This window comes from Acinonyx jubatus, chromosome A2 (assembly GCF_027475565.1).
Source record: "Acinonyx jubatus isolate Ajub_Pintada_27869175 chromosome A2, VMU_Ajub_asm_v1.0, whole genome shotgun sequence".
Lineage (NCBI taxonomy): Eukaryota > Metazoa > Chordata > Mammalia > Carnivora > Felidae > Acinonyx > Acinonyx jubatus.
This window is the reverse complement of record NC_069383.1, coordinates 61829447-61841652: the sequence shown is the minus strand read 5'-3', so window position 1 is coordinate 61841652 and position 12206 is coordinate 61829447.

Genomic DNA, 12206 nt, shown 5'->3' with positions numbered 1-12206 from the left:
TATGATCCGAAAAGGCCTGATTTTCAGACTGGAGTAAACCAATCCCTGCTCAGTGGGTCAGTTTTGTCACACTTCCACCTAGCTTAATCTTTGGCAGGTTACTTTTTTTTCTTTCCAGGAGCTTAGATTTCCTCATGGGTAAAATAAAGAAATTGGACTCTGTGATCTCCATGATCTCCTCTAGTTCTGAAACGCTCCAAGCATATTGCTTTCTAAATAATTTCTAAAAGAGAAGGGTCTTCATTACCAGCTTCTTTCTATTTGTCCAGCCAGCCAGAGAATTACTGACAGTTCTGTAGACTCCAGGCTGCTTCATAAACCCATGCTGATTCTTGTGTAAATGGAAAACCCTTCTGCTTTCTTTTGTAAAGGAAGCATCTTCTCATCCCTCTACACCTCATTCAATTGCCCTCCCTCTGAAAAATCTTATTCCAGCCTTGCAAAGTTTATTACTTTCTCCCTTAAACCATCACTTTTAGTGGTATGTTTCTCTATTTTCACACCCATCATTGCAGATGTTAATATTCTTTTAGTATCCATGCGCCCAAATAAATTAATTTCTTTGAGGATAGATTCATGTTTTTGTCTTTGTTTCTCCACAAGTGATGGATTCTACATTGTGAATACTCAATAAATTTCTGGTAAATGAAAGACAGTTAAATAGTTAATAAGGTAAGCACATATTCATTTTAAAAAAGACTGGAAGATATAAGATTGAGATAATGCTGTTAGTTCTATTATTAATTTTGTATAGTTGTATAAATTACTTCAACTTACTGAGCCCTTTGGTCGAGTATCACGAATATTGCAAACAATGCCTAGCCTATTGGATTGCTTTCATGCTTATACAGTATAATATTAAGTTAAATTACCTAAGTAGATATGTTATTAATTAAAATTATACACACACATGTATGCATATATGTAAACTACTTTAAAACTGCCAAGAGACATGTAATTGTAAGGGATTATTATTATATCTGGTCAACCACCACATATAATAGTGAAAATTCCCTACTCTAGATCTATCAGATACAGATTTTTCTTTAGTTATCAAAAATGCCTTTTAAACATCTTGGTGGGAAAGTGCAGTTCAAGGCTCCAGCTAACAGAGGAGTTAATAATAACTGAAAAATCATAATAGTTTTCCAAATATCAAGATATCCTCGAGAAAGTACTTTCCAGCTGGTTCAGTTAACATTGTTCTTTTCTTTATTAAGATACCATCCTTTGCACAATACGAAATTGAACTTTAGAAACATCTGATTTTACATCACTAATGAACCATATGCCAGTGACTTTTTATTTTGTTCTTTTTTTTAACTTTATCTTACATAGTTAGCCACAAAACTATATTTTCTATGAGAAAATGACATTTTCTCCTAATTGTTATAAAAAGGTGAGGAATGGAAAACTTGAACTTAGTTTGTTTCATTGTCTCACACTGGTCAATGGAAGATATACAACTCCCCTGTAGCCCTTCTTGTTACAGCAAACAACATAAATGGTCAGAATGCCAAAGTCCAGGAAGGTCCATGGAAAACATATCTCACCTCAGGATGCAAGACTCACCGTGCTGACTAATCATACAGTATGCATGCAGTTAAAATAGCACTACTTAAAGCCTGCATATGTCGTGGGCTTTCTACTTTTTCATATCACACTAAAATTAAAACAGTGAATATCGATATGATGAAATGAACCAGGTGATTGTGATACATGTAAGTTTTACTAAGCACCATTTACTAAGCACATTTTCAAGGTAAAATTAATAATCCAAACAGTAGAAACAAATAGAGAGCTGGCATACATCCATATTTTCTCTTGGAGAAAGCAAAAAAAAAAAAAAATGCCATCAAAGGTGACACTTTTCTTCACTCAGATGCAGGATATTATGTAAATTTAGAAAAAATTGATGTCTGATGAGAAAGAACAATGTTTATAATGCTATTCAAGATGAAAGTACAAAAAAAATAATGTTCAGGTTAGGATGTATGCCTGTATAAGGGCAAAGATTTGATACATAGATTAATAACTGTGTGTAGGCATAAATATAGCTACAGAAATCACTATGGACACAATTATACACCTAGATATCCATTACTGCAACAATACACAACTTTAGAAATAGTATTAAACTCCATACTCCATCTCTTCCAACACTCTACAACATGTGATTTTCCAATAGGGCCCCTTACTTACCCTCAGCCCTCTGTTCTTACTTCAATTGCACTCATCTATTCCCTTATAGAGAACACACTTTATGATACATTTTGGGTATTCGTTTTCTCTAGTATTGTTAAACTAATGATGGTTTACCACCAAGAACAGTGTCTGCTTCTTGACTCTGTCTGAAAGCCCACTCAACCTTTATTTTCTTCTCCTTGAAAACTTTTATGGATGGTGTAGATTTTTTAAATGCCCAGACTTAGGTCCTAAAAATTGCTGCCTGGCTGTCTTACTCACTACCTAAGAAATATCTTATCTCAGAGAAAATCACCTTTTTATTTCTATTTCACTGAAGTGTTACAACACGTAAATTATAACCATAAGATTCTTCGAGTTATTTTCCATCATGTCTCAGTATTTCTGTGATGGTCTGAGAAAATTCGAGATTACTTAAATTTGATGTAACTAAGAACATATTCATGATATTCTTATTTAATAATCAAATATTTTACCAACAGCATCATCTATTCTAAATATTTCAATGGAATAAGAGCAAGATAGTTATGGTACAGCAAATCAAAAAGAATAAATGGATGAAATTACATATTTAACTTAGTGTATTTTTTCAGCAGATTTGTCTTCCAAATTAGGAATTGCTTAGGTTAAAATTAAGCCTGATTTCTCTCTTGGAAAGGAAAATAACAGAATGAAATATATTCCACATACGTTTCAAAGACCTTATTTTTCCCAAAAGACGTGTGTGTGTACACACAGGGCAACACATCAGGGCTATGCACAAGTAAGCATATAAATCATACCCATTTCAATTATATAGAGTCCACAAATAAAGACCCATTAGTGTTTGGTTGTGAGTCAAGTGTGGGCAGTGAGCACGTCATTTCCTCCATTGATAGCTCCCTCCATGCGGAGCAAATTCTCCTTGCCCAATTTTCCAGGTCCTGCCCAATCTCCACACTTCCATCTCTGCAGAGGAGGATGAGGCTTCATATGATTGGCTAATTTGGGAGAAAAGACAAGCATGACTAACCCAGCCCCTTCTCTGCTTTTTTTCAAGGTGGATGCACATTCTACTCTACTCTTCCATGCCAAAGGTCATAAGGGCCATCTTTGTTCCTGCAGTGAAGAGTCCCTACAGAACTCGGTACATAAGTCTTTGTAGCTCTGGGGTTTAGCATTAGAGAGCTCAGTTGCTGGTGGGTATAACACAACCTTCCCAGGGTCTTACTACTTTCTTTTATCTGCCTTACATAATTTGTCTTGTTCCCCACCCCCCACCCCACCCCCCCAAACCCCCGCCTCATGTAGTTTAGCATTCAGATGTGAAGATGAAGGGTGACAATTTTTCAGTTTCCAAATCCACCAAATTGAAATGTATGCTTTTATTTATTTTTTAGGCAGTGTATTTGTACTAGGAAATGAATTACAAGAATCATTGAATAAAAAGACTCATTTAAGTCAAAATTGTATTTATATTTATTTAGATAGTCACTCTAAAGTACAGAATCAGTGTATATTCCCTACAAGTGTAACAGGTTCAATCAGTGAAAATACTGGGATCTTCAGCCTCTGACCTGTCATGTTTTGCTTCAGTTCTTTAGTCTGCTTTCTCTTTTTTGTCAAACCCTGGTGTGAGCAGGACAGCCTTAAGGACCCATCAGTGTGACTAAACTTTAGACAGGCTTCTTCCTAACTCTAGGCCCCTAACTCCTTTATCTTAGAACATTTACTTCAAAAAACTTGTAATTGTACATTCTTCCTCTCCTTCTTGGAGATGTAAATCTTCCCACAGTCTCTTACCTGTTTTACAACCCAGAAATGTCTTTCTCAAAGACCTGGAAGCCATTCTTTTGAAATGTAATTATTGAAGTGTAGAATTCAGTTTCTCTCCCCTATTGCAACAATCTTGAATCTTGCCTGTTTAATTGGTCCTGTGCAATTTTTCTTTTACAAGTGCCACAGGGAGTATTCTGCCCAGTAAAGAGACTAAAATGGAGCATTGTAGTGGACATTTATACATAAATTTCCTTCAGGTTTTCAGACACCGCCTACAAAATTGATATGGCTGAAATCAAATTTTGCCGGAAAGAAGATATTGTGAGATTATCACCTTTCCAATATAAGACCAGTACACTCTGACAAGACTACACAAGTTCAGGAACACTGTTGACATAAAAAATTTGAGAGTTGTTAAGCTGAGCTCATTTTGTGTAAGAGTTAAAAGATATCATCAAAACCTTGATTTTTCTTTTGCTCAGGAGAAAAATAGTTGTCAGAAGATGGAAGAAAATTTCAGTGGTCAACACTCAGTGATTCATACCTGAATTTAGATCTCCTTCATGTATATGGTAGAATGGATTTGTTGTCCAACTCTCCATTCCCTCCTAGTTATAGGATTGTATATCCATTCATTTTGCTGTTTAACTGGGAAGGGACCTACCATTGTTGGCAGAATATCCATCACAGTCCCTTGACTTTGGGCCCAGCCATGTGACTTCTTTGTCCAATGGATTTAAGAGAGGTGAAACTAGTGGAGGCTTGAAATATATTTGTGCATATTTCACCTCTGCCACTGTCCTAAGAGGAATACCCCTCAGTTAGACAGCTGGTACAAAGGCAATGAGAAGCACCTGGAACAGAGCCACTTGCCCATGCCCATTAATCAGCAGTGAAAAGAACAGCTGCCCAGTTGAGATCAGCCCACATCAGTTAGCCCCAGCTGACACAAATATTAATGACAATTAATAAGCCCTATAGATTTGGGAATTGATCATTATATACACAGCATAATTATAACCATAATATACTAACAGAATTTACTTCAAAGATCATTGCTAGAATAACTGAATAGCCTTGAATTCTTTTGCAAGAGGACTACGGTTCATTCTGCAGCTGACACTTACATGCTGGGCCACCATATTGTACAGCGAAATGGAGATGTTTCATGTGGTGTGTCTTTTCCAACATGATTATATACAAAAAATACACAAATTCTGGTCAACAGTTTGAAAGGTCATAAACAATAAGAGATTTAGAGAAAAAGAATGAATCTAACAGCAGTTTCTAGTGACGTTTGAAAGCAAGAATAATATAACAGCACACAATGGGGATGAAGAAATCATGCTTCCAGTGGTGATGTTGCTACAGCTGTGGAACCCCAAATTACTGCCTCTGCAAAGGATTACCTTTTTTGTAATTCAGCCCTAGAGAACTACAAATGAGGGATTAACTATTTTCTCACCTTTGTCTCACATATATAAAAATACATATGTGTGTGTATATCTGGAGCAATATTTACTAACATTATATATATATTATATATATAACATATATATATTTTATATATATATATAATCTCTATGTGTGTATGTATATATACATACACACACTTACACATACATACAGGGAGACATAAATAGATATATACAGATATATTCGTGATGCTACAGAGGGGTCTTAAGATGGCAGAGTAGACAAGAGGGGTGAAATTGGAGTCCATAAAGCCTAAATGATATTTTTGGCTCCATCACAGATCAAATCTGTGATTTTGGCACATCTTAATTTCATGTTAACCTCAGTTTACTCTTCTATAAAAATGACAATAATCAGGACTGCTTAGACTTATCTCATTGTCTGCCTTGAAAATAATTGAGGCAACATTTGTTAATGTGTTTTATAAATCAAAGGCAGTAAATTAGCATAAATGTTTTTTAATACTGGGAAAGCAATATAGCTCAGATATGAAGTACCACTGGCATTTTTAAATAAACCATTCTATATTCAAGGGCAAAAATAAATCTTACAAGAAATAGTTTGTTAGTGAGGGAAGGTTCTTCCCTTCTTACAGATTTCTCTAAACAATAGTACGCATAGTAAACATTATATAATATTGGAGTTAAATCATCCATTCTTGAAATTATAGCCACATTTAGTTAGGCTAAAAAGAATCCAAGCCAAAACAAGTAACTAGAGGTTCCACAAACAAGACTAATATGCATTATGAGATTTTTCCCTCAATTTATTCAGAATTTTACAGATTGCACTCTAAAACCCAAACATTATTTTCCAATCAGAGATACTGGTTATAAATATTTGCAGATTCTTTGATTAGAAATAATTCTGTGTTAATGGAGAAGCTTATAATCACTATCCAATTTACTAAAGACCAATGAATTCAAGTTATAAGCAAGGACTCTTTCACTAAGATGCTGCCGATAAATTTGATCTATTCTCTACTCTTTTTCATTCTCATGTAGAGTTCAGAAATATTTCAAAGTTAAACTTTCAAAATAAATCTTTATTGGAAGTCATATGAATTTTTTTTCTATGCCAATTTATAGGGAACATGTGGTTATGTTACCATATTCTTTGGAAATGCATTTCAACATAATCTTCCATAAGTTACAAGAGATTTAGATGGTCACATAAACCTGTGATGCAACCACAGATTTCAGAGATAAACATGATTTCTTAGGTGGTTATTTTCACTATGACATATTTTATATACATAAGTGGTCATATCCAACTTGTTTCCAGGAATCTATTAAGAATTATCCTGTGATATGTTTTAAAGTTTTAAACTAAGTTCACGATGTGTTTAGTATTTGGAATGAAGGCAATGAGAGATTAATTATAGCCTCAAACTCCAGATTCTTGAATGGCTATCTTTGAGAACTCGGTTCTAACACTTGTTAGGATTTACTAATACTTTAAAAAACCCATTTATTAATTTCTTAATAGAAAAAGTAATCAACTTCCAACTCTTAAAAATTTTATTTCATCTGTGTGGAGGATTTACTAGATAGTTTGAATTTTTTTCACTGCTTATTAACATGTTCTCCAGAGAAAAGAAGGAACTTTAAGTCATTCAAATTTCATATGAAAATTATCTGCCTGAAGTATTCCTGTTATTTTGGATGATTTGGCTGCCTTCCTCAATATTCTTTGTGAATTCCTTCAAAATCTACCTTCTCAGCTGAGGAAAATGCCCTTTAGGATAGAAAAAAGATAGTTTTTAAATCAAAGCTTTAGAATTAGTTAGCTTCTTTTCTTTACCAGAGAAAAAATATCAATAAGAATGCGGGCTGCTCTTCCAATACCTTCAGGATGATTCTTCAGTGCAAGAGATGTCCTTATAAGATGTCCTTATAAGATCATGGGGACTGCTCAAAAGAGGACACACTGGCAGTTTGCCATTAACTTTGACATTACCTATTTCAAGTGGGTTCTCTGTGACCAGTTCAAGCTTCAAAGAGTTAGTTCTCTTTCAAGTACCTACAATATCATATCTGTGTGACTTCTAAATATACGTTTTTGTGATCAATACTAAAATTAAGTGAAAAGAGAAAAGTCTCCCACTTAAGGAGGGCAGCAATGGTAGGAATAGCAAAGCAGATGAGAGAAAGAAAGAAACAGAGAGACAGAGACATCATAGAAGGAAAAAGGCAGTTGCCAGGCATTTGTTTGCTTTTCTACTTCACGGATCAGGAGCCAAGATTGTGTCACATAATAGGAAAGATGTAGAACTGTCAAGATATATCCAAGCTAGATAATTTGCTGTCCTACATTTGGGGCTTTAGAAGGGGATTATCTTTTAGGCCCAAAGCATCCTTTGAGAAAACCTGGCAAGTAGCCTGGGTGTCAGAGGGAGGACTTTTTGTGTGGTTTTACTGAGATACCCTTAGTTGTGGGTATGGAATGGACTTAGATAAAGCTGAGTTGGGCTTGCAGATGGCTCAGGAAATATTTTCTAATATTTAAGGATTCGTTTGATGGCAGGACACAACACCCTGACACTCAGATAGATGAAAGGCAGAATTCTTTGTTACTTATAGTCCCAACTGACAGAAGGTAGGGCCATCTAGCGAATTGTACCTGGTGACAGGATAACAGCAAGCCAGAGTCATACGGGAAAACTTACACACACAAAGGGGTAAGGTTAGCTAGGTTTCATGACATCCCTGTAGACTGGCTAATTTAAATAAGTTTTGGGGCTTGGCAGTTTAGGGACTATTTCTAATTGTCTGATGTCTTGCCCTGAGGCAATTTGGGAAGGTACATAGTGCCCAGAGTATGAGAGTCAGATAAAGGAAATGGTTGGATATGGACTTAATCAGCTGCTCAAGAAGGGGAACTGACTGATATCTATCCAGGCCCCCCAAACTGGGTTATGAGAGCATTCAAAACAAACAACAAACAAACCATATTATAATTGACCCCTGGATGTCTTGGCATTAGTTTGGGGTTTCATTATTTGGAGTATTTACGTGGCTCAAATAGCAGAGGAGATTTTTAGAGAGTAAAGCATAAATTGTGCTGAAAGACAGAGAGAAACATTTTATTATGAGAGTAAAAAGGAGGAAAAAAAAAGTATAGGGAGTCCTTGTAGACTTTCCCCATAACCAGTTTCCAGTTTATATGACATTAGCCAACAAAACAAATGTGAAAATGCTCAGGGTCTCTAACAATATCTGGAGGAGTTGTAGAGCATATTAAAAGTATGAGTTATCTTTTAATGGCTCTATCTTGGTGTATTCCTTGAGTCAAGGAGGCAGATCCAGCAGGTACATTGTTAGAGGGGATGAACTAAAAGTTCAGTAAAGTGTATGTAAAGATTAGTGGGTTTTGCTTATAAATCAGAGGACTGAATGGTCATGGTCAGAGATATAAGGCAGGTGGTCTGGTAGCAAGTTGGATGAGGAAAGTAGCAAAAGCACTAAGAAGTGGGAGATACTATTTCCAGGGTTTACTTCCTGCGGAAAACAATAATTTCCATTAATTTGTAGTATGACAGAGATACTAGTACCTTCTACAAGATTTCCCTTTAGGAATGAATGTGTAGAGGTGTATGTTTTGACAGAGAGCAAGGAGCATACCAGGAGTATAGATTCAGGAAGTGGCAAGTCCAGGAAGTATGATAGAATCCCTAGTATCAAAGGAAGAAAAATAATAAATGCCCCATGTCCTATATCTCAGTACCTTACAAGAGAGATTGTGGACATTGTTGGGATGTTGGTCTCATTGTCAGGGTGAACTCATCTCCATAGCAAGGTCTTGGGCCGGCATGATGTTGCCCGGTGTGTGGGACTAAGGTATTCTTCCCAACTGGATACCCACTTGAGTTGGTGTGGGTCATGTTGTAGTGGCTCTATGGTACTATAATAAGGCAAAGTCTTTGTGGAATTTGAAGGTAACTTTTTCCTGGGAGCTTGATTTAAAATTATCTTTTAAGTGTAGGTGTTGTGTATATCCAAATGTTACAAAAGCAATGACTACATCAGTGATACTCCCATATTTGGATCAAATCATCAGAACACAGCTGGTACAATAATTAAAGGTGGCTAAACCTAGTGTTGCCTGTGTGGCTCAATAGGTTATGTGTCTGACTCTTGATTTTGGCTCAGGTCATTATCTCACCGTTCGTGAGCTTGAGCCCATCACAGGGCTCTGTGCTGACAGTGTTGACCCTGCTTGGGATTTTCTTTCTCTCCCTCTCTCTCTGGCCCTCCATGCTTGCTCTCTCTCCCTCTTTCCTTCTCTCTCCCTCTCTCAGAATAAATAAACTTTAAATAAAAAGTAGCCAAATCTAAACTTTTCAATAGTTCAAGGTTTTGCCTAGATGGGTGATAGAAGGGTTCTGCTGTAAATAGATTTAAGTCATGTGGCCTGAGTTAGATACATGTTGTTACTAGGATACCTGATTGTTTGGCAATGGAAATGTCAATGACTGAGCTTAGAGATGCAGCATTAGTGTGTAGGCAAGCCCTCCAATTTAGCCAATTATTATGGGCTCTTTGTCTCAGTTATTGGTTTAGTTGGTGGCAGGCAAGCCAGTGAGGTCTTTGGGCTCCTGAACTTATATTAGTCAAACTCAGTGGCACATGGACCTCAGCATTTGCCATGTTTGCTTGAAACAGTGGCTTACTTCAAGGGTTTGGGCTTCTGGATTGCAAACCAGTAAAAGCACCCAGATCAGGATTGAGACCAACAGTCAATAGGAAGGTGTGTGCCTGCACTTGACTGACCTTTGTTGTGTTACGTTGATTTTCTTCCAGCTTATATTGTTACCAGTGAGGATTTGTCTGGTTTTATTATTATGGGCTACGGTGTTGATTTCATTATTGTCTCTGTGATTTTTATTTACTATGTGAAATTTTTTTATCTGCCTACTTTGTAGTCCATACTGTTTGTGAAAATGGCTCTGGACAACTGATTTCAGTTTCCTAGAGGAGATCAGAAAAGAACCAGGATTAATTACCCATTCCTCAAAACCTGAATATTGAGGAAGGTCTTTGGGCTGGTGGAAGTCCTGTAACAGATGGATAGGTGCCTGCCCATGGAAAATTTATAGTTAATGGGTCCCAAGAGAGTATGTGTGCTTGACTGGCTTCCAGATCTTATGAATGGGGGAAGGATCAAGGATCTATAAAGCCAGAGGAAGACATTGTTAATGGACCTCATATAATGCAAGTTTCATACACAGGGAGGTGAGACATATCTTCCTTTAAATATAGAAAGGTTTTTTTAATTGGTATATGGTGTGAATCAGCTAAGGAGCCCTAAATTAGGAGAGATTGAGGCCTCAGACAAGATAAACACCCAGTTTGGAGTCCATTTATTGTTTTGTAACTTAAATAGGAGTTTGTTGAGGAACACATTAGGCTCGCAAACTGGCTACCTGGGATCTTTGAGAGAGCTGAAATTTCCATTGAATGATTTTTCCAGAGCCCAGCATTATTCATTCTGAGAAGTGAAATGTGTGCCTGGATTAATATCAGTAGTGTCTCAAACTCTAAAAGAAATAAGGAGTGTCCTGATAGGGCCTTATATTCTTTCCTTTGTATATCATGTGTGACCTTGATTTTTATTTTGGGTATACATGGATCAAGAGATTCCCAGAATTCGTTACTCCAAAGAGGACCACTCTTTGGCATTGGCTGAAGAGTTTTCCTAAAGGTATATATGCAACCACTTGTTGACAAGGGCATCTAATGCTAAGATGATTGTCAAAAATTTCACCAGTTGGTCTTTGTGTCCCACTTTTTTTTTTTTTTTTAATCAGGGACATCTGCCTTAAGAATGGAAAGCAGTAGGGGTGCCTGGGTGGCTCAGTTGGTTAAGCGTCCGACTTTAGTTCAGGTCATGATCTCACAGTCCGTGAGTTCCAGCCCCACGTAGGACTCTGTGCTGACAGCTCGGAGCCTGGAGCCTGCTTCGGATTCTGTGTCTCCCTCTTTCTCTGACCCTCCCCTGTTCATGCTCTGTCTCTCTCTGTCTCAAAAATAAACATTAACAAAATTTAAAAAAAAGAATGGAAAGCAGTAACATTCCAGTGAGCTCCATCACTTTGAAGGTAGCAACACTACCCATATATCCACACAGTCTGTGAACTCTAATGCTAGTCACTCAATTGATTGAAAAGGGCTCCCCAGGTAGCTAAGGTGTCTGGGAGAAGACTGGCCTCCTCCAGCACCCTGGAATGTGACAAGAGACTGAAGATGGGAAGACATTCCCTCCCCTCTAGGTAGAATATGCCAGATGGCCCATGTTTGGTTCCATCCTCCATCAAGGCATCTTCCATAGCTGTGCTGAGCTTGTGGGAGTGTTGCTTTTATGACTAAGTCATAACAGACTAGTGGATATGGACTGTTCATGGTCTGTGACAGCCTCTGTTTCCAAGAGACCCCAGCATGTGGCCAGTAATTGCTTTTCTAATAGCATATAATACAGGGCTGAGTAGGACAGTTTCTTGTATCAAAACCCATGGGCAATTTATGACCATCTTAGGTGGTCCAGAGACTCTAAGAGGCGTAAGAGGTAGTTGATAAAACTTATTTTGTGAAGAAGTCTCTGAGGGTGCTGACATGGGTCTCTTGATTTTAATTTGTACAAATTTAGGGGCCTTTTGTTGCTTCGGGCTCCATTTGAGGTGAACTATTTCTTTTTTTTTTCACTTTTTAAATGTTTATTTATTTTTGAGAGAGAGAGAGACAGAGTGCTAGATGGGGAGGGGCAGAGAG